Genomic DNA, 20,929 nt, shown 5'->3' with positions numbered 1-20,929 from the left:
AGCCACATGATCAATGTTAGGCTTTGGTCACAGCGAGCTCCAGTAAACAGCTCGTTAGTTTGTTTCTCCAGGCAGAATTCCAGGTTGGTCTAGCAGGGCCAACTCCACATGCCAGCAGTTCATACTGATGACAGGAGTTACTCCTTATACACTATGGAGAGGCAAAGGCGAGGTGGTCGCCAAGGAGTGACTTCGGGTCTGCGCAGTAATGTAAAATAGAAAGGAATATTCAAAAATACCTCAGTCCTGACTTTTATCTCCATTTGCGGTGGGGAAACCCGACTGTTGTAAACTAAATTAACCCAGATGCACCTCAGAATCAGAATTATTATCAGTGATATGTTTTGTGAAATCTGTTGTTTTGTGGCAGCACTGTCACTCAATACATAAATAATACAATAAACTATAAAAAGAAATATATTATTGATAGATATACAGATATATCTCTATCTATATCTATATACCTATAGAGAGGGAGAGAGAGAGAGAGAAAGATAGGGAAAGAGAGAGAAAGAGATCTATCTATATAGATATATACAGTATATATTTCCAAGGTTTAAACAGTTTAATTAGGTAAGGAGTGCAAAAAGAGAGCAAGACTGGGGTTGTGTTCACAGGTTCATTGTCCATTCAGAAATCTGATGGCGGAGGGGAATAAGCTGCTCATAATACGTTGAGTCTGTGTCCTTAGGCTCCTGTACCTCCACTTTGACCTAGCAATGGGTGGAGGGCATGTCCTAAGTGATTGGGTCTTTAATGACGGACATCACTTTTTTGAGGCATCCATTACCTTTGCTGATTTAGAGTCACTGTTCTGTTGGCATCGAATCAAGGGTTAGTTATAAAGGACAATTAGAACCATCAGTCTCAAGGGCAACTTCTATCCAACTGTTATCATACGCCAACAGCTTTTATTTGGAGATACAGCACGGTACCAGGCCCTTTTGGTCCCAACGAGCTCATGCCACCTAATTACACCCATGTGACCAATTAACTCGCTAATCTGTGCACCTTTGGAATGTGGGAGGAAACAGGATCACTCGGAGGAAACCAACAGGAGAACATACAAATGCCTTACAGACAGTGGCGGAATTAAACCTGGGTCGCTGGCCATGTGATAGCATTACGCTATCATGAGTTGAACTCTTGATATCCCAATCTATCACATTGTAGCCCCTACATTGTATTTGTCTGGCTGCACTGTACTTCACTGAGGAAGACATCAGCAGTATACCGGGTGTCAGGGAAGAGAAGTGTGCGCAGTCACAATTATGACAGAGAAAGTACTCAGGAAGCTGAATAGTCTAAGGGTAGATAAATGTCCCGGACCAGATGGAATGCACCCTCGTATTCTGAAAGAAGTAGCTGTGGAGATTGCAGAGGCATTAGCAATGATCTTTCAAAAGTCAATAGATTCTGGCATGGTTCCAGAGGACTGGAAGATTGCAAATGTCACTCCGCTATTTAAGAAGGGGGCAAGGAAGCAAAAGGAAAATTATAGACCTGTTAGCTTGACATCGGTGGTTGAGTAGTTGTTGGAGTCGATTGTCAAGGATGAGGTTACGGAGTACCTGGAGGCATATGACAAGATAGGCAGAACTCAGCATGGTTTCCCTAAAGGAAAATCCTGCCTGACAAACCTATTGCAATTTTTTGAGGAAATTACAAGTAGGCTAGACAAGGGAGATGCAGTGGATGTTGTATATTTGGATTTTCAGAAGGCCTTTGACAAGGTGCCACACATGAGGCTGCTTAACAAGATAAGATGGGAAAGTTACATACGTGGATAGAGTGTTGGCTGATTGGCAGGAAACAGAGAGTGGGAATAAAGGGATCCTATTCTGGTTGGCTGCTGGTTACCAGTGGTGTTCCACAGGGGTCTGTGTTGGGGCAGCTTCTTTTTACGTTGTACATCAACGATTTGGATTATGGAATAGATGGCTCTGTGGCTAAGTTTGCTGATGATACAAAGATAGGTGGAGGGGCCGGATGTGCTGAGGAAACAGAGAGTCTGCAGAGAGACTTGGATAGATTGGGAGAATGGGCAAAGAAGTGGCAAATGAAATACAATGTTGGAAAGTGTATGGTTATGCACTTTGGCAGGAGAAATAAACAGGCAGACTATTATTTAAATGGGGAGAGAATTCAAAGTTCTGAGATGCAACGGGACTTGGGAGTACTCGTGCAGGATACCCTTAAGGTTAACCTCCAGGTTGAGTCGGTGGTGAAGAAGGCGAATGCAATGTTGGCATTCATTTCTGGAGGAATAGAGTATAGGAGCAGGGATGTGATGTTGAGGCTCTATAAGGCACTGGTAAGACCTCACTTGGAGTACTGTGGGTAGTTTTGGGCTCCTTATATAAGAAAGGATGTGCTGGCGTTGGAGAGGGTTTTGAGAAGATTCACTAGAATGATTCTGGGAATGAGAGGGTTAACATATGAGGCACATTTGTCTGCTCTTGGACTGTATTCCTTGGAGTTTAGAAGAATGAGGGGGGACCTCATAGAAACATTTTGAATGTTGAAAGGCATGGACAGAGTGGATGTGGCAAAATTGTTTCCCATGGTGGGGGAGTCCAGTATGAGAGGGCATGACTTAAGAGTTGAAGGGCGCCCATTCAGAACAGAGATGCGAAGAAATTTTTTTAGCCAGAGGGTGGTGAAGCTGTGGAATTTGTTGCCACAGGCGGCAGTGGAGGCCAAATCATTGGGTGCATTTAAGGCAGAGATTGATAGGTATCTGAGTAGCCAGGACATCAAAGGTTATGGTGAGAAGGCAGGGGAGTGGGACTAAATGGGAGAATGGATCAGCTTATGATAAAATGGCGGAGCAGACTCGATGGGCCGAATGGCCAACTTCTGCTCCTTTGTCTTATGGTCTTATAGTCTACTCTGTAATTAATACACTCTTCTGCATTCTCTTTTTCTCTTCACTATCCTGATGCACTCTAATTCCACCTAAAGTTTACTGCCTATATAATAGCAGTCATCTGTGAGGAAAAGGAAAAGCAATTATTTCATTAAAGTGATTGTGTGATGGGTAATACTGATAAAGGTAGGGCAGTCAATATTGTCAATCGTTCATTCTTTATGTGCCATGTCGCATGACATGGGCAATCGTGGTCTTTCAATGACCATGACTGCTCTTGGCAAATTTTTCTACAGAAGTGGTTTGCCATTGCCTTGTTCTGGGCAGTGTCTTTACAAGGTGGGTGACCCCAGCCATTATCAGTACTCTTCAGAGATTGTCTGCCTCGCATAACCAGGACTTGTGATGCTCAAACAACCATCCACCACCTGCTCCCATGGCTTAATGTGACCCTGACTGGGGAGGATACGTAGGTGCTACACCTTGCCCAAGGGTGACCTGCAGGCTAGTGGAGGAAAGAAGCACCTTACACCTCCTTTGGTAGGGACGTATCTCCATCTCACCACCCAGAAGTTGGCTATATGGACTTCATTAAGGCTTTCGACAAACTCCTGCATGAAGGGCTCCCCTGGAAGGTTAAGGCACACAGGAACCAAAGCAAGCTGGCTAACTAGATCCAAAATACGGCTTGGTCATAGGAAGCCGAGGGTACTGCCTCTTGACTAATTGAAAGTCCGAGACCAGTGATATACCGTGGGGATGAGTAGAGGGACTGTGGTTGTTTGAGATATATGTATATTAATTACCTCGATTTGTGAATGACACAAAAATTAGAGGGATTGTGGATAAAGTGAGGAAGATTGTCTGAGGCTCCAGCAGGATATAAGTCAGATGGAAAGTTGAGCAAAGCGTTGGCAGAGAATTTAATCCCCAGAAGTGGGAGATGATGCACTTAGGGGTAGGACATACAGTCATAAAGACAGAGCACTACAGCACAGAAACAGGCCCTTCGCCCCATCTAATCCATTTACATTTACCGTAAATTATGTCCCTCATAATTATGTACACCTCTATCAAATCTCCTCTCATTCTCCTGCACTCGAGGGACTAACAATAAGGACATATATAGTAAATGGGTTTGGGGAGTGCTAAGGAATGTTGAGGAATAGAGGGATCTTGAAATTCTTTGAAAGTGGCAACCCAAGTAGAAAGGAAGGTAAAGGAAACATATATCGTGCTTGCCTTTATAGATAACAGCACAGAATGTAAAAACAGGGAGATTAAGCAGCAATTGCCACTGGTGGCTCTGGAGGCCAGGTCATTGGGTATGTTCAAGGCAGAGGTTGATAGATTCTTGATTGCTCAGGGGATGAAGGGATACGGGGAGAAGGCAGGAGACTGGGACTGAGAGGGAAATGGATCAGCCATGACGAAATAGTGGAGCAGACTCGACGGGCCAAGTTGCCTAATTCTACTCCTCTATTTTATGGTCTTATAGTCTAATTTTACAAAGCATAGGACAATTGTGTACAGTTTTGGTCATCATGCTACAGGTATGATGTGTCTGTGGTGGAGAATATGGGAAGGAGATTCACCAGGATTTCAGCTATGGGGAGAGATTGGACAAGCTGGGCTTGTTTTCCTCAGAGCAATGGAGACTGAGGGGTATCCTGTTAGAAGTATATATAACTACAAGAGGCGAAGATAGGGTTGATCATCAGAATCTTTTCCCTATGGCAGGGGTATCAAAAATCAAGAGGGCAGAGTTTAAAGGTGAGAGGTGGGAGTTTTAAAGGGGACAGTCAGGGTAAATTTTTAACACTGCGAGTGACTGATAACTGGAACATGTTGCCAAAGGTGGTGAGGGAATCAGATACAATCATTACCTTTAAGAGACATTTAAACAGGCACTGGAATAAACAAGGCACAGAAGGAATCAGGCCTAGTGTGGGTAAATGAGATTCAGAATCAGAAATTAGTGACTAGTGTGGATGTACTTTATTCTGCATTCTGTTATTGTTTTACCTTGTGCTACCTCAGTGCACTGTCTATGAACAGTAAGCCAGACAAGCTTTTCACTGTAGTTCAGTGCATGTAACAACAATGAATTAATTCGAGTTTAAGTTCCAGTTAGTATGGATGATGTGGGCCAGAGCGTCTGTTACTGTTCTGTACGACTCTGTGACTCTACTTGATAGCCTGGCTAACATGGTGCAATCTAAAGCCAGGCACTTTATCAAAACTTATCCCTGAACCAACCTGAACCCAAACCCACAGTTCATTGTTCGGTCCAGTCAGGGTCAGCGGGGTCTCACGTGAAAAGTTCAAAGTTCAAAGTAAATTTATTATCAAACTACATATATGTCACCGTATACCACCCTGAGATTCATTTTCTTGCAGGCATTCACAGTAAATACAAGAAACACAATAGAATTAATGAAAAACCATGCATGACAAATACGGACAACCAACGTGCAAAAGACAACGAACAGCGCAATTACAAAAAAAGAGAAAATGTTAATATTAATAAATATGCAATAAATATGAAGAATATGAGTTTTTTAAAATAGAGATACAGCGTGGACTAGGCCCTTCCAGCCCTCCGAGCCGTGCTGCCCAGCAACTCCCCAATTTAATCCTAGCCTGATCAGGGGAGAACTTACAATGACCAATAAACCTACCAACTGGTAGGTCTTTGGACTGTGTGGGAGAAACCCCACACAGTTACGGGGAGAACGCACAAACGCCTTACAAGCAGCAGCGGGATTTGAACCCCAGTTACCTGTGCTGTAAATGCTACCATGCAGTCCCGTGCCGCGCCGAGATGTAGAGCGTTCACTGTTTGCACTGCTATAATTTAAACGTTTCCTTTCCTCCATCGAGTCAGCCTCCCTATCATTGTAATCTGGTCCCGTCCCACACCCTACTAGGTATCTGCACCCCTCTAATTCTGCCCCCTCATGCAAATGTGCTTTTCATTGCTCCGTGACTTCAACCACCTGAATCTCAATCTTGGGAATTCATTCCTAAAACCTCACAGCTCTTTGCTCTCCTCCCTGAACCCATCACTTTGAACGAACCCAAAAGCAATTGAATTTTGGTGGTGCCCTGCGAAACATTCCAAAAGGTGCCATATCAACACTTCTAATGTGTCCACCCACAGGGTGTGTACCTCACTGGGAATTCCTGGGTGTCAACACCTCTGAAGATCTATCCTGGGCCCAACATATTGATGCAATTACGCCAGTGACTACATATCATTTGGAATTTGAGGAGATTTGGCATGTCACCACGATTCTATCAAATTCCTACAGATATACTGTGAAGAGCATTCTGGCTGGTTGCATTGCTAACTGGTATGGCGGGGCCAGTGCACAGCATCAGTGAAAGCTTATAATCAGGTTTGTTATCACTAGCATATGTCATGAAGTTTGTTGTTTTGGGGCAATAGTACAGTGCAATACATAAAATATACTATAAATTATAATAAGGAGTATATAAAAAATTTAATTAGTGCAAACAGAGAGCAAAAATAATGAATCAGAGTTCATGAGTTCATGGACCATCAGAAATCTGATGGCAGAGGAGAAGAACCTGTTTCTGAAACTTCAAATGTGTGTCTTCAGGCTCCTGTACCTCCTCCCTGGAGTGGCAGAGGAGGACTGCCTCCATCCAGGACATGCCCTCTTCTCATTGCTACTACCAGGGAGGATCACCATGGCTGATCTGTGTAGGCCTCAACTCATTTTCTGCGTTCATTTCCCGAACTAGTCAAAGACGAAACCTCCTCACCTAATCCCACCTTGGAGAGATTCCATTTGTGCAACACTAGACAAACCATCACTTCTCCACAAAGCTTTTGTTTAACTAAACTCATCCAGTAAAACGAGCTGCTTGGAGTCTTTGCTTAACCCCTTCTCTGCCTCAGTTTTGCTGGAACATTTTATTTAACAATCACTGTGAGATATTTCCCTACCCTTCAAAGAAACCTTATCAATAACCTTTCCTTATCTGACTGAAACATTCTTTGAAAAACAGTCTCTACATCCCGACAGTACTAATTTGAAAAATACTTTTGTAGGGCAAGATAAGTAATTGGCAGACAACTTCTGAGCATGCAAACAAACCATTGGGCTTACACGTCCACACAGAGCAGTTAGCACCCATCCACATTAATCCCGTTTTCCAACACTTGGCCATAGACTTCACTGCCTTGGCAAATGAAGTGCTATTGAATGCTGTCACTGACTGCTTCCTCTGCTCTCTCTGGCAGTGGGTTCCAGGCATTCAGTGCCCTCAAGGTGAAAAAGGTCCCCCTCAAGTTTCCTCCACTTAACAGGATGCTGACTGGACTAGAGAACAAGTCGAATGAGGAAAATTCCAGCAAGCTACAGCTTTTCTCTTTGAAGTGGGGGGGGGCGATGGCGGGTGAGAGGTGACTTTATACGGGCATTAAAGATGACAAGAGACACAGATAGAGTGGACAGCCAGATATTTTTTTTCCCCAGGGTGGAAATGGCTAATACGAGGGGACATAATTTTAAGGTGATTGGAGGAAAGTATATGAGCGATGTCAGAGGTAGGTACTTTTACACAGAGTGGTGAGTGCATGGAACACCCTGCCAGGGATGGAGATGAAGGCAGATGCACTCGAGACATTTAAGAAGCTCATAAATTGGTGCATGAATGACAGAAAATCAGAGGGCTATGTGGGAGGGAAGGATTGGATTGATCTTACAGTAGGTTAAAAGGTCAGCAAAACTTTGTGGGCCTAAGAACCTGTACTGTGCTGTCTATTAAATCTCTACCAACACAAACAAATAACTGGAGGAATTTACAAGCCAGGCAGCATCTATTGAGGGGAGTAAGCTGTCGTTATTTTGGGCTGAGACCCTTCATCTTGCTCTTTGCCATAAATCTGTGTCCTCTTGGTTTTTGTCTAACTCCGATAAAGGAAAAGATTCCTACAGTCTACCCCATCTATGCCCTTTATAATTCTGCACATTTCGGTCATGTTCCCTCTTAACCTGCTCTTCTTGTAGTGGTGAGTGCTTTTGTCAGCACCACCCTTTCCAGCAGAGAGTTCAAGACTGACCTCATCATCCTCTGCTTAAAAATGTCTCCTCTAATCCTTGCAGTAATTGAGAAGTAGCTATATACCAGAACTGTGCACTGTCCCGTCACCACTGTTCTCCCTGTTGTGCCTCAGAATTTCCGGCAAATGTAAATGACTGACTTCCTTAATAGTGATGCAGTAGTCTACGAACAAAAATAAAAATTGGGGTAATATAACTTACTGGAATGATGTGTATGTCCCTAAATTTGGGCAATTGTGTCCTGTATTAATGATTTAGCGAATCAATATTCACTGGGACTTGAGGATCTGAGCTATAGGGAAATGTTGAATAAGTTAAGACTTTATTCTCTGGAGGGTAAGAGAATGAGGGTAGATTTGAGAGGTACACAAAGTTATGAGGGGTACTGATAGGTTAAATGCAAGCAGACTTTTTCCACTGAGGAAAAATGAGACCAGAACTAGAGGTCATAGGTTCAGAGTGAAAGATGAAATGTTTAAGGGGAGCATCATCACTCAGAAAATGGCGCAGGTGTGGAATGAGCTGTCAGCGGAAATGGTGGATGCAGGATTGATTTCAATATTTAAGAGAAGTTTGGATTGGTTCACTGGTTCAATGGTTCCACTTAATATCAGAGAATGTATACAGTGCACAACCTGAAAATCTTACTCTTCACAGACATCCCCGAAACAGAAGAAAACCCCACAGAGTGAATGACAGAAAAATGTTAGAACCCCAAAGTTCATCTCCCCCCTCCCACGCACAAGCAGAAGCAAAGCATTAACCCCCCCCTTGCTCCCCCAACTTGTTCCAGTAGGAAGCATCAGGACCCCCACTACCTACCATGTAGGCATTAGCAAAGCTCCCCAAGCAGACCATAATCTAGAGTCCATCAAAAACTACAGTCCATAATTTACTGGCATAATTTACCTATCCCAGCAGATCGACATGCTACAAGCTCTCTCTCACTAACAAGTATATGGACGGGAGGAGTACGGAGGGCTATTTATGGGAATAGACAGAATAACATTTTGGCAAAATGACTAGATGGGCCAAAAGGCCTGTTTTTGTGCTGTACCGCTTTATAGCTCTATAACTCTATGACCACCGTTATAAGATTATAGAAAAGTTCCATAGTATGATAAAATAGACCTTTGACCTCACAATCTACCCCCTCATGATCTTGCACCCCAATGACTACCTGCACTGCACATTTTCTGTACCTGTTCACTTTAATCTACATACTGTTATTGTTTTACCTTGCACCACCCCAATGCACTGTCTAATTAATTGATCTGTATGGATTGTAAGCACAACATCTGTAACTTGATACATATGGCAATAATGAACCAATTTACCATTGGTACAGACATAGAAAATGATTCTGATAGTTGATGTTGAGAGATTGTGGAGATTGTATCATTGAGGGTATTGAAAGAGGAGGTAGACGGATTTTTGATAATGGGGAACGGATCTACAAGAGGAGGTGAGGCCTGGAACAGATCAGCTATGATCTCATTGCATAGTCAAGCACACTAGAGGGGCTGGGTGTTGTACTCTTGTTCCTATTTTCTTAAGCAACACACACAAAATGCTGGAGGAACTCAACAGGCCAGGCAGCATCAATGGAAAGGAATAAACACTTGACATTTTGGGCTGAGACTTTATGTTCTTATGAACCCAGGTCACTGGAACTGTGAGCAGCAGCTCTGTTAGTATTAAGACAATGGAGCATACTTAGTGAAAGCTAAACATATCTTAGTATGCAAGCTGGAACCTAACACCGTGAGATGGCAGCATACCCTGTGACAGATTCGCTCTTTCATAGAAGAGAAACCTGATTCCACCATGTGAGACTGGGTGAGATAATCTCCAGGAGGAACTGCTGATAATCTGCCCATGCCAAACCAGGAAGAACTGGTGCCCTGTTGGAGAAACTGGGCTCCTTCTGCACTATCATGAAAGACAAGGTCTTTGGGCCACTCAGACCAGGAAATTTTAAGGGGTGATTTTTCTACTGGAGGAAATGTGTCAGATTCATGACGGAAGTTCCAGCAAACAAACCATCCTCTCTCCCTCTCGTTGATGTTCTCTAAATTTTATTTTATTTAGAGATACTCCAGGATAAAAGGCCCTTCCGGCCCAGCAAGCCCATGACGCTCAATTACACCCAAGTGACCAATTAACCTACTAACCTGCAAGCGTTTGGAATGTGGGACGAAACCGGAGTACCCAGAGGAATCCCATACTGTCACGGGGAGAATGTAGAAACTCCTCAGAGACACCGGCAGGAATTGAACTCAGGTCACTGGCAATGTAATAAAATTGCGGGGACCACTACGCTACCATGCCAACCCTTGATCAATAGCCCTGAAGTTCTTGATCTTACCTACTTCCATATACCTCAGGCATGGCCATATCAAGCATCAATATCCCACAGCGTTTGCTATGTCCAATCAACATGAACATCACAAAATTATCTAGTGCTTGCTGTTTCCCTGGTATTAATTCATGAATATTATCATGACTATCTTGTTAACGAATCAACAATACCCAGTATCCCAAACCTTACTATTAATCCATTGATTACTCCAATCATCAATGCCAATACAGCAATATTTTCAAGTGAGTAGCCTCCTCCCAAGTGCTAATGCATCAACATTGATTCATCTGTCTGTAAGAGATTGACATTACACTGTAATAAATTAGTAAACTGCTAACTTGCTTTCTGATTTTCACTTGTACCGAGGCACAGTCAAAAATTTGACTTGTATACTGTCCATATATATCAATACATTACAACACTGCATTGAGAAAAGAAGGGAAAAGAATAACAGAATGCAGAATGAACTATTACAGTCACAGGGACATGCAGTGTGGGTAGGCAGTAAGGTATAAGGTCAAAGTGAGATTGATGTAAGGTCAAAGTCCTTTTCATCATACTAGGAAACCATTCAATAGTCACAAAACGGCAGATTAGAAGCTGTCCTTGAGTCTGGTGGTGAGTGGTCAGGCTTTCACATCTTCTGCCAATGGGAGGAGTGGGGTGGGGAGAAGTGACGATATCTGGGATGAGTGCCCCAGAAATAATGGATCAACATCATATTGTAATAGCCCCCTGTGCCATGATCCACACTATCTAGAGGTTGTACTCTGCGAGAATGCTGGAGGAACCCAGCAGGTCAGGCAGCATCAATAGAAAAGAATAAAGAGTCGACATTTCGGGCCAAGACCCTTCATTAATCTGTGGGGCATTATGGAAAGTTTGTAGGGGAAAATCTGCCCCTTAGAAACTGTGAACACAACAAAAGGTCATGTAGATTCTGTAGTTACTGGCGGGATCTGTGGAGCAATGGTATATGTGGTATTTTCTCCAGCTCCCTTCCACTAACCATTTTAATTTCATTTTTATCCCCATTTAGTTACTGATAATGCTATTGCTGATTCTGCAATGAATGTTGTTATGCATCCTATCAAATGCCCAAGATCAACCTTCTCCTCTGGTCCTTCACTTAAGATCTATGATTATTAACATATTGGCAAGAAAGAGAGTTTTCTCACAGGCTGCAAGATAAATAACATTTAAAAATAATTAACTGACTTGTGGAACACAAACTTGATAGACGGGGAGCAGGGCAAAGCTGAAATTCACATCCAAACAACAGCACAACCTTGAACTCAGCATCAGAGGGACATTCAGATAAAATATACATTAGTATTGGTCAACAAAAATCTCCTGGAATGTTATAAATGGTTTTGCCTGAATGTGTCATTGGAGCAGATTATATCCCTTCACCAAGGAATGCTATTACAATTTTTCATTATTACCCTATTATTACAATATTACATTATTCCAGAAGGAAAAGATTTTTGGCCGTTGTAAGACCTGAGGAATGGATCAAATTGGAAGGCACATTCCAAAAGTTGGTATGTTCAAGATGGGCTGAATGGTGTCTATTTGCTTTTTTTTACTTCATATCCAGTCAGAGTAGGATAGAAAGACTTAATTCCAATTATCTCCCATAACATATAAATTTGAAGATGAAAAAGCGCAAGATATAATTAAACCAAATAATATTTTGAAATACAATTTCTTTAAGAGCCTGTGTTTAAGTTTCAAAACTTTTGAAGCACCAAAGTGTTGAAATTAGACTGCAAAAGAATGATTTAAATTTATTTACCAATGTCCCATTTGCACACACCACTGACATTAACATGATGCTCCATCCAATACATAATAGTAAAGTTTGGTGGAGTTTAATGAGGGAATATTTTATTGATAAAGGATTAAATAGTCTTAAGTATTCTAAAAGGTTTTGCTCTGTTGAGAATTTGCAGGTTTGCTCCAAACGAGGGGGTCCCAACCTTTTTTGTGCCATGGACCCCTACCATTAACCGAGGGGTCCATGGGACACCAAGGTGAGAACCCTGCAGTTCTGCCTGAGCAGAAAATCACAGGAGTCTCTTTCCATACAGTTGAATTCGAATGGTTCTCATGATTAACTGTAAAGTGTCTGTGGATTTGCAATACAGGGTAAAAGCAATTACCCCTCCCTCCCCCATACCTCCACCATTGCATCACAGCCAATCTCACACACTTTGCTGGGTAAATTCTGAACTAAAATCTTGAACTTTGTCTAAAACCGGCCAAAAAAGATCCATTAAACTGCGCACGACCCACTGTAATACACCAAATGCAGAGCCAGATCTTTGTAAAGAAAATACCAATTGCAGCCTCAGACAGTGAGAGCAGACAGGTGTTTGGTGTGCTGGTCGGGCCAGGGTAGGGAAGTATTTACACAAGTTAAATAAAAGGACGACCAGTCCGCAGCTTTCAGCAATTTGAAGGCGAAGAGCCTCGAGAAAGAAAAGAGAGAAATGTTACACAGAAGGCACCTACCTGTTACGTATGGGATGGGGTGTTAAATTTTTGACAGAGACTCCTTCCAGTTTCACCAATCCTTCCTCAATGGACTGCTTTCAGGAGTATAAATACTGTAGGACCCACCTCTACTGCTGGCTACCTGTCTGCTCTCTATTTTATAAACACAGGTAGCATTCAGCTCGTGGTGACGTTGCATCAGAATACCTAATTACCTGAAGCACCCTTCCTGAGGTAAGTGCTGCTCCAAGAGCTTTGAACCTGCTCTCATTCCCTCGCAGCCCTGCGGGACTGCTGGAAGTGAAATCCTTATTGCTCGTGGGTCAACTATTATCAACCCAGTGCTATCTTTACAAATTCCACAATATTTACACACATGTTGAATCGCGACCAACTTCAAAAGAAGCTGTGATATGAGAACAAGTGTAATCTCAGAGGCTAACCCCTCCACCTGTTACTATTTGTACCCAGACAACCAGAAAACAGGTTTGGGGGCATTCCTGTTTCATCTTATCCATATCCCTCCCCTCTGAATCTGGTTTTCCATGCAGTGCCAAAGTCTTAATTGCGGTCAGGGAACCTGCACCCTGCACCATGCACCCTTAATCTGTTTAATCACCTGGACTCCAAATTAGCAATGACATCCTCTCCTCTGCATGTTACAGAATCAAAATCAGGTTTACTATCACTGGCATACGTCGTGAAATTTGTTGTTTTGCGGCAGCAATACAGTGCAATGCGAATTGATAAAAAACAATAAATTACAATAAGACATATTTATATAATATTAAATTAAGTAAGTAGTGCAAAGAAAAAGCAAAAGAAAATAGTGAGGAACAGTTCATGGGTTCAGTGTCCATTCAGAAATCTGATGGCGGAGGGGAAGAAGCTGTCCCTGAAACATTGAGTGTTGTGTCTTTAGGCTCCTGTACACCCTCTGTGATGGTGGCAATGGGAAGAGGGCGTCTGGGTGATGGAGGGTCCTTAATGATGGATTCCACCTTCTTGGGGCAGTGCCTTTCGAAGGTGTCCTCAATGCTGGAAGAGCTGGTGCCCATGATGGAGCTGGCTGAGTTTACAACTTTCTGCAGCCTTTTTCGATCCTGTACAGACCAGACTGTAATGCAACCAGTACTTCAATAAATGTATTTGTGTTTTGCGTTGCATTGTGTGAGTTGCCAGTAAGTGTAAGTGTAAGTACTGGGTTAGTGTTCCTGACAAGTTCAGATCTAGCTAGAACTAGAAAGTACACTAAGTAACAGTGATAATGATGGTGTTATTATTTGAGTATCAAGAAACCATCGGCTGGTTCAATAACAGAGGGATATATTAGTTACCTGAGTGACCTATATGTGATTCTAAGGCTAGCAGTTATAATCCACCACCATGAGCAGTTCAAAGGTCAAAGTATGTTTATTACCTAAATATGTATAAGTTATACGATGTTGAGATTCGTCTGCTTACAGGCAGCCATGAAACAAGAAACCCTAAAGAACCCATTTAATAAAAGGGCCAACAAACACCCAATGAGCAGAGAGAGAGGAAAAAAATACACATCTTTCAAACAATAAAAGCAACCAACAGCGTTCAGAACGAAAGTGAGTCCATAGACACATGAAGCCTGGAGCAGGCCCACAGCCTCAGTGAGTCCATAGACGCATGAAGTCAGACATCCCACCCTGCAAAAACTCATTTCAGGGAGGTAGCACCATTAATTTATGGGAGACTTCCAGGACAGGTGGGATGTCTGCAATAGAGTAGCTCTTTAGCAGCTAGCCAGCTAGTTTAAATAACGTTAGCTATGCTAATGAACGAATGACACCTGTTAAACTCACTTCAACATGTCTTCAACATTTTAACCCACCATGGGCCATAGAAAAGTCACTGTTGCAAACAGTGCAGCGAGCAACACTGTCATTATTTTTGACCCCTATTAGGCAGGGGTACACTTTGGTGTAGTCTGGGGTGACGTACGTTTTATATTTTCTTTTTTGGAACACTCTGCCATGGTGCTCTCTCTCTCTCTCTCTCGCACCCTCTCTTGCTCTCTCTATCTCTCTCTCTTGCTCTCTCGCTCTCTCTTTCGCGCGCTCACTCGCTTGCTTGCTTGCTCTCAAAAAAAATCGATTTCCGGGACATTGTATATAAGTTGCGGGCATCAGGAAGCCACTATCAAGATGTGGGAGACTCCTGGAACTTCCGGGAGAGGTGGGGTGTCTGAGAAGCCTGGGGCAGCCGGCCCGGAGCAGGCCTACAGCCTCAGTGAGTCCACAGACACATGAAGCCCAGGGCAGCTGGCTCGGAGTAAGCCCACAGCCTCAGTGAGTCCATAGACACAGGAAGCCCGGGGCAGCCAGCCCAGAGCAGGCCCACAGCCTCAGTAAGTCCATAGACACAGGAAGACCGGAGCAGCCGGCCCGGAGCAGGCCCACAGCCTCAGTGAGTCCGTAGACACACGAAGCCCGGAGCAGCAGACCCGGAGCAGGCCCACAGCCTCAGTGAGTCCATAGACACAGGAAGCCCGGGGCAGCCAGCCCAGAGCAGGCCCACAGCCTCAGTAAGTCCATAGACACACGAAGCCCGGGGCAGCCGACCCGGAGCAGGCCCACGGCCTCAGTGAGTCCGTAGACACACGAAGCCCGGGGCAGCGGACCCGGAGCAGGCCCACGGCCTCAGTGAGTCCGCAGACACAGGAAGCCCAGGGCACCCAGCCCGGAGCAGGCCCACGGCCTCAGTGAGTCCGTAGACACAGGAAGCCCGGGGCAGCCGACCCGGAGCAGGCCCACAGCCTCAGTGAGTCCATAGACACACGAAGCCCGGGGCAGCCGACCCGGAGCAGGCCCATGGCCTCAGTGAGTCCATAGACACAGGAAGACCGGGGCAGCCGGCCTAGAGCAGGCCACCGCCTCAGCCTCAGTTCATCACACAGCAGAGCAAAACATGGCAGAGCCGACCCTCACCTCCGGTCCCGACACCCTGCCTTTTCAGTCCAGTGACTGGTGGTCGTAACTGCTAACCTTACCAGCAATGTTAAGATCCCACGAATTAACAAATAAAAAATGAAGCCCAGTTTCACAGTTGCTTCAGATATGCAGTACACTCTTAAAGAAGGATTCGTTGACTAAAGATTATGAGGAGTATCGATAGGGTGGATGCTTGCGGACTTTTCCCTCTCAGGCTGGAGGAGACTAGAACAAGAGGTTATAGGTTCAGGGTGAAAGGTGAAATATTCAAGGGGAATCTGAGGGGGAACTTCTTCATTCAGAGGTTAGGTACAAGTGTGGCATGAGCTGCCAATGGAAGAAGTGGATGTGGGTTCGATTTCAACATTGGATAGGTTCATGGATGGTAGAGGTATGGAGGGATATGGTCCAGGTGTGGGTAGATGGCACCAGCCAGAAGATCAGGTCGACATAGTCTGGATGGGCCGAATAGCCTGTTTCTGTGCTGTAGTACTCCACTGGCAGACACAGGTCCTCCCCAAATTACAAACCATAACTTACAAAAGTACTAATGAAAGTCTGGAGATCAGTGGGTTGAATTTTTCAGCTACTGAGGGCTGCATGCCATGTGGGAACTTTCTGACTTATAAACTGTTTGGTTACGAACAGTTGACAGGAATGGAGCACTGATGGAAACTGGTGAAGACCTGTGAGCACAGTGAAAATTCATCAGACTGCTTTCCAGGATGAATAGTCTGCCATACAAGAAGAGACGGGGTACACTCGACCTGTTTACATTCTCATAGAAGAATGAGGGGAGGTATCATTGAGACATAAAAACCACTGAGAGGGCCTGACTGGCAAGATGCAAATCTTGTCGTGGGTGAGTCTTGAACAAGGGCTGTGATATTTAGCTGGAGCAAAAAATTTCTTCAAATTAAGGATGGTGAATCTTTCGGATTCTTAGTCCAAAAGTGTTTTGGAGTTTCTGAATTCAACTGTGATTGATAGATTTCTGGAAATTAAAACAGATCAAAGGATATGTTGCTAAAGCATGACAACAAAGATAAAAGTTAAAAATTAGCTTTACAGACATCCCACCTCTCCCGGAAGTTCCGGGAGTCTCCGCATATGATAGTGGCTCCCTGATGCCTGCAAATTATATACAATATCCCGGAAATCAATTTTTTTGAGAGCGAGCGAGGGAGTGCGAGAGCAAGAGAGAGAGAGCAAGGGAGAGCGAGCGTGAGAGTGACCACGAGAGAGAGAGAGCGAGAGAGCGAGCACGCGCGCACGAGAGAGAGAGACAGCGCACCATGGCAGTGTTCCAAAAAAAGAAAATATAAAAAGTACGTCACCCCAAACTACACTAAAGTGTACCCCTGCCTAATAGGGGTCAAAATAATGACAGTGTTGCTTGTGGCACTGTTTGCAACAGTGACTTTTCTATTGCCCATGGTGGGTTAAGTCTGTAAAAGACATGTTGAGGTGAGTTTAACAGGTGTCATTCATTCATTAGCATAGCTAACATTATTTAAACTAGCTGGCTAGCTGCTAAGGAGCTACTCTATTGCAGACATCCCACCTCTCCCGGAAGTTCTGGAAGTCTCCCGCAAATTGACGGTGCTACCTCCATGAAATAAGTTTTTGCAGGGTGGGATGTCTGGCTTTATCTGACACACGTACATCAAAACATTGAAGCATGCAGTGAAATGCATCGTTCATGAGTCACGACCGATGCATTCTAAAGGATGTGTTGGGGACAATTGGTGAGTGTCGCCACGCTTTCAGTGCCAACGTAGCATTTTGACATATCATTATCCCGTGTGTCTTTGGAATGTGGGAGGAATCCAGAACATCGGGAGGAAGCCCACGTGGTCACAGGGAGAACGTACAAGCTCCTTCCAGACAGTGACAGTAATGGAATCCCAGTCTTCTGATCACTGCCACTGTAAACAGCCACACTAACTGCTACTCTACCGTAGTGCTTGGGTAGAAGATGAGTGAGTGACAGAACGACCTATTATAAGTTCCTTAATCCTTATGACCTTCTTTCAGAATTTGCTCAAAGTTCAAAATTCAAAGTAAATTTATTATCAATATATATATATGTATGTCACCACATACAACCCTAAGATTTGTTTTATTGCAGGCATACACAGTAAATTCAAGAAACACAATAGAATCCATGAGAGATCACACCCAACAGGACGGACAACCAATGTGCAAAAGGCAGCAAACTGTGCAAATACAAAATAAAAACAAAATAAATAAGTAAATATTGAGAACGAGAGCTGAAGCGTACTTGAAAGTGAGTCAATATTTTGTGGAAAAAGTTCAGTGATGGGGGCGAGTGAAGTTATCCCCACTGGTTCAAAAGCCTGATGGTTGAAGGGCAATAACTTCCTGACCATGGTGGTGTGAGTCCTGAGGCCCCTGTTCCTTCCTGATGGCAGCAGTGAGAAGAGAGCATGTCCTGGGTGTTGGGGCTCTCTGAGAATGGGTGCTGCTTTTCACCACATCTCCCTGCTTTATATTTATCTGTATCAAACAGTATAAAGCAAGGAGATATACAGTGACACAGCAGGGAGAGCTGTTGCCTCACACCCCCAGCAGCCGATTTCAATCCTGACCTTGGGTGTTGTGTGTGTGTAGAGTATGCACATTCTCCCTGTGACTGCCGAGGATTCTTCCGGGTGCCCTAATTTCCTTCCATTTAGCAAAGAGGTGTGAGCTAGTGAGTGAATCATCTACCGTAGGCAAATCAGACTGAAGCTGATGGATAGGGGAATGGAAATCAGTGACAGGGCAATGTGGGGGAATAGAATTGATGAGCGTTTGATTGTTCTGGGCCTGTACTCACTGGAGTATAGAAGAATGAGGGGTATCTCATTGAAACCTATTGAAAGGGCTAGATAGAGTAGAAGCGGAGAGGATGTTTCCTATAGTAGGTGAGTCTAGGACCAGAGGGCACAACCTCCGAATGCAAGTGCATGCCTTTAGAACAGAGATGAGGGAGAATTTCTTTAGCCAGAGGGTGGTGAATCTGTTGAATTCATTGCCACAGAAGTTTGTGGAGGCCAAATCATTGGGCATATTTAAAGCAGAGATTGATAGGTTCTTGATTTGTAGGGGCATCAAAGGCTATGGGGAGAATGGGGTTGAGAGGGATAATAAATCAGCCATAACAGAATGGCGGAGCAGACTCAATGGGCCAAACAGCCTAATTCTGCTCCTGTATCTTATGAGAATGCTCTGAGAGCTAGCATGGTCTCGATGGGTTGAACTGCTCTCCTCTATGTTGCAATGAAACATGGAGAAAGACAAGCCTGTGCCAAGCAATTCTTATGCCTTTATTGAGTTAAGGAGTTTGAATTATTGGAATGTGAGGCTGTCGGAACAGGTGACACTTTGATGAAGTGTTCGCTGCGGGTCAGGATGTTATGTAATTGTGTCTCAGTCCAGTGCAAAACTCTGCACTTTGTGGTGTCCCAGTACTGCGAGTGCCAGACTGTTTAAGGAGCTGGATGAAAGATTGAGGCAAAAATCACTTATCTTCTCACAACAGTTCAGTAGACAAACGCCGCCAGTGTATTCCTTCCGTGTCTGCTGGGCGGAGGTCGGCAGAAGACTGGAGGTCAATGCCAATGTATCTTTTCTTCAAGATCACCACGGCACAACACAGAGCAGGAGCGGAATTCATTCCCGCTGGATCCATTCTGTAACCGGATCCTTAGCGTAATGCCAGTGCTGTGGTACAGAACCATTTATTTAAAATGGTGGCACTGATGTGGTTGGAAAAGGTTTGTATAGATAACGGGTCTGTACTTATTGCATCTTTTTAAAATAAATTATTAATGTTTTTGATTAAATTAGAATCTCCCTCAGAAGAGGCAGAGGAAACTTGAAAAGAAAAAGGTCCTGAAAGGTCTTGGTTTGGGTGGGATGGGGTGTATAGGAGGATATTTTCACTCTTGGGAGAACTTAGAACAAGCTATGATTGTTCAGAATTAAGGGGTCACTTACACTAAGGCTGGATGAGATGGGGCTTTTAGAGCATTATGAACCTTCAGAATTCTCTTCCTGGAAGAGAATGGAGGCTGGATATTTTTAAAGCAGAGGAAATAGATTCCTGATAATTCTTCTCGGATTTCATTTCTTAATTGTCCTTAAACCATGGGCTCCCCCTCCATAGGTTCCATCCATAGTTCTTCTGCCTTGATGAATCAGCCAGCATAATCAAAGACCCTGTCCACTGCAGACTTTCTTCCCTTCAGGCAGAAGATACAAAAACCTGAAAACTCACACCACTAGGCTCAAGGCTAGCTTCTATCCCACTGGTACCGGACTCTTGAAAGAACCTCTTGCATGATAAGATTGACTCTTGGCCTTACAGTCTCCCTCACTATGATTTTGCACTTTATCTTTTACCTGCACTGCACTTTTTCAGCAGCTTTTGCACTTTATTCTGCATTGTTATTGTTTTACTTTATTCTAGCTCAATGCACTGTGTTATGATTTGATCTGTATAAACAGTATGCAATCAAGCTTTTCACTGAATCATGGTGCATGTAACAATAATAAACCAATAGCAATAAACAATGTAGAACAATTATCTAAAACTTTTCACGTTAAGTCCTTTTGATGATCAGAGACATTTAGACATTGTTTCAGGGCCTTTGACACCATGAGTGGGCAAAAGGGCAACAAGGGTCAGGGTCTTAGATTGAGACACAATGTGTGAAGACCTCCATCCATGTCTCTTTCACAGCACCAAGATCTGGACTCGGCACAGAAGATTAGTGCAAGAAGGGTGTTGAGGGTAAGGTGTGGGTTGATGCCAAGTTGATCTGGCCCATTAAACCAGTGCCTGTCTGTTCTCTCAGGTGGACACAAGAAATCTCTTGGGCAATCTTCCAAATGAGAATGGGAAAATTATCCTTGGTGCCCTGCCAATATTTATCCCACAATCAACATCACAAAAACAAGACTATTTTGGAATTTGGTGTGTGCAAGTTAGCTGCTGTGTTTTATAAATTGCAGGAGTTCATCAATTTCAATTGCCCTTCTTTGGCTATGAAAGGTTTGGGGCCCACCTCAGTGTGGACTGTACTGGGCCATATCTCAAATAACAATGGGTCGGAGCAGAGGAAGGAGATGG

At 43.8% G+C, this 20,929-nt stretch overlaps 1 protein-coding gene across 4 annotated transcripts in view; it reads right to left on the bottom strand.

The window, feature by feature from the left end:
- The window catches only part of LOC134355415 (solute carrier family 26 member 9-like), a 157,182-nt gene that overhangs the window by 114,152 nt on the left and 22,101 nt on the right, over window positions 1-20,929 (bottom strand). Inside the window, exon 1 of one of the 4 annotated variants that reach the window (XM_063065265.1) lies at window positions 12,845-14,503. The exons of the other annotated variants lie outside the window; for them this stretch is intronic. The gene's annotated coding sequence lies outside the window, so the exon portion shown is untranslated. Of the gene's footprint in view, window positions 1-12,844; window positions 14,504-20,929 lie in introns of those variants that run through there. 4 annotated transcript variants of the gene reach the window in all.

This window comes from Mobula hypostoma, chromosome 13 (genome assembly GCF_963921235.1).
Source record: "Mobula hypostoma chromosome 13, sMobHyp1.1, whole genome shotgun sequence".
In the NCBI taxonomy this organism is placed as follows: domain Eukaryota; kingdom Metazoa; phylum Chordata; class Chondrichthyes; order Myliobatiformes; family Myliobatidae; genus Mobula; species Mobula hypostoma.
The sequence above is the reverse complement of the archived record's forward strand: the minus strand, read 5'-3'. Positions and strand labels throughout refer to the sequence as shown.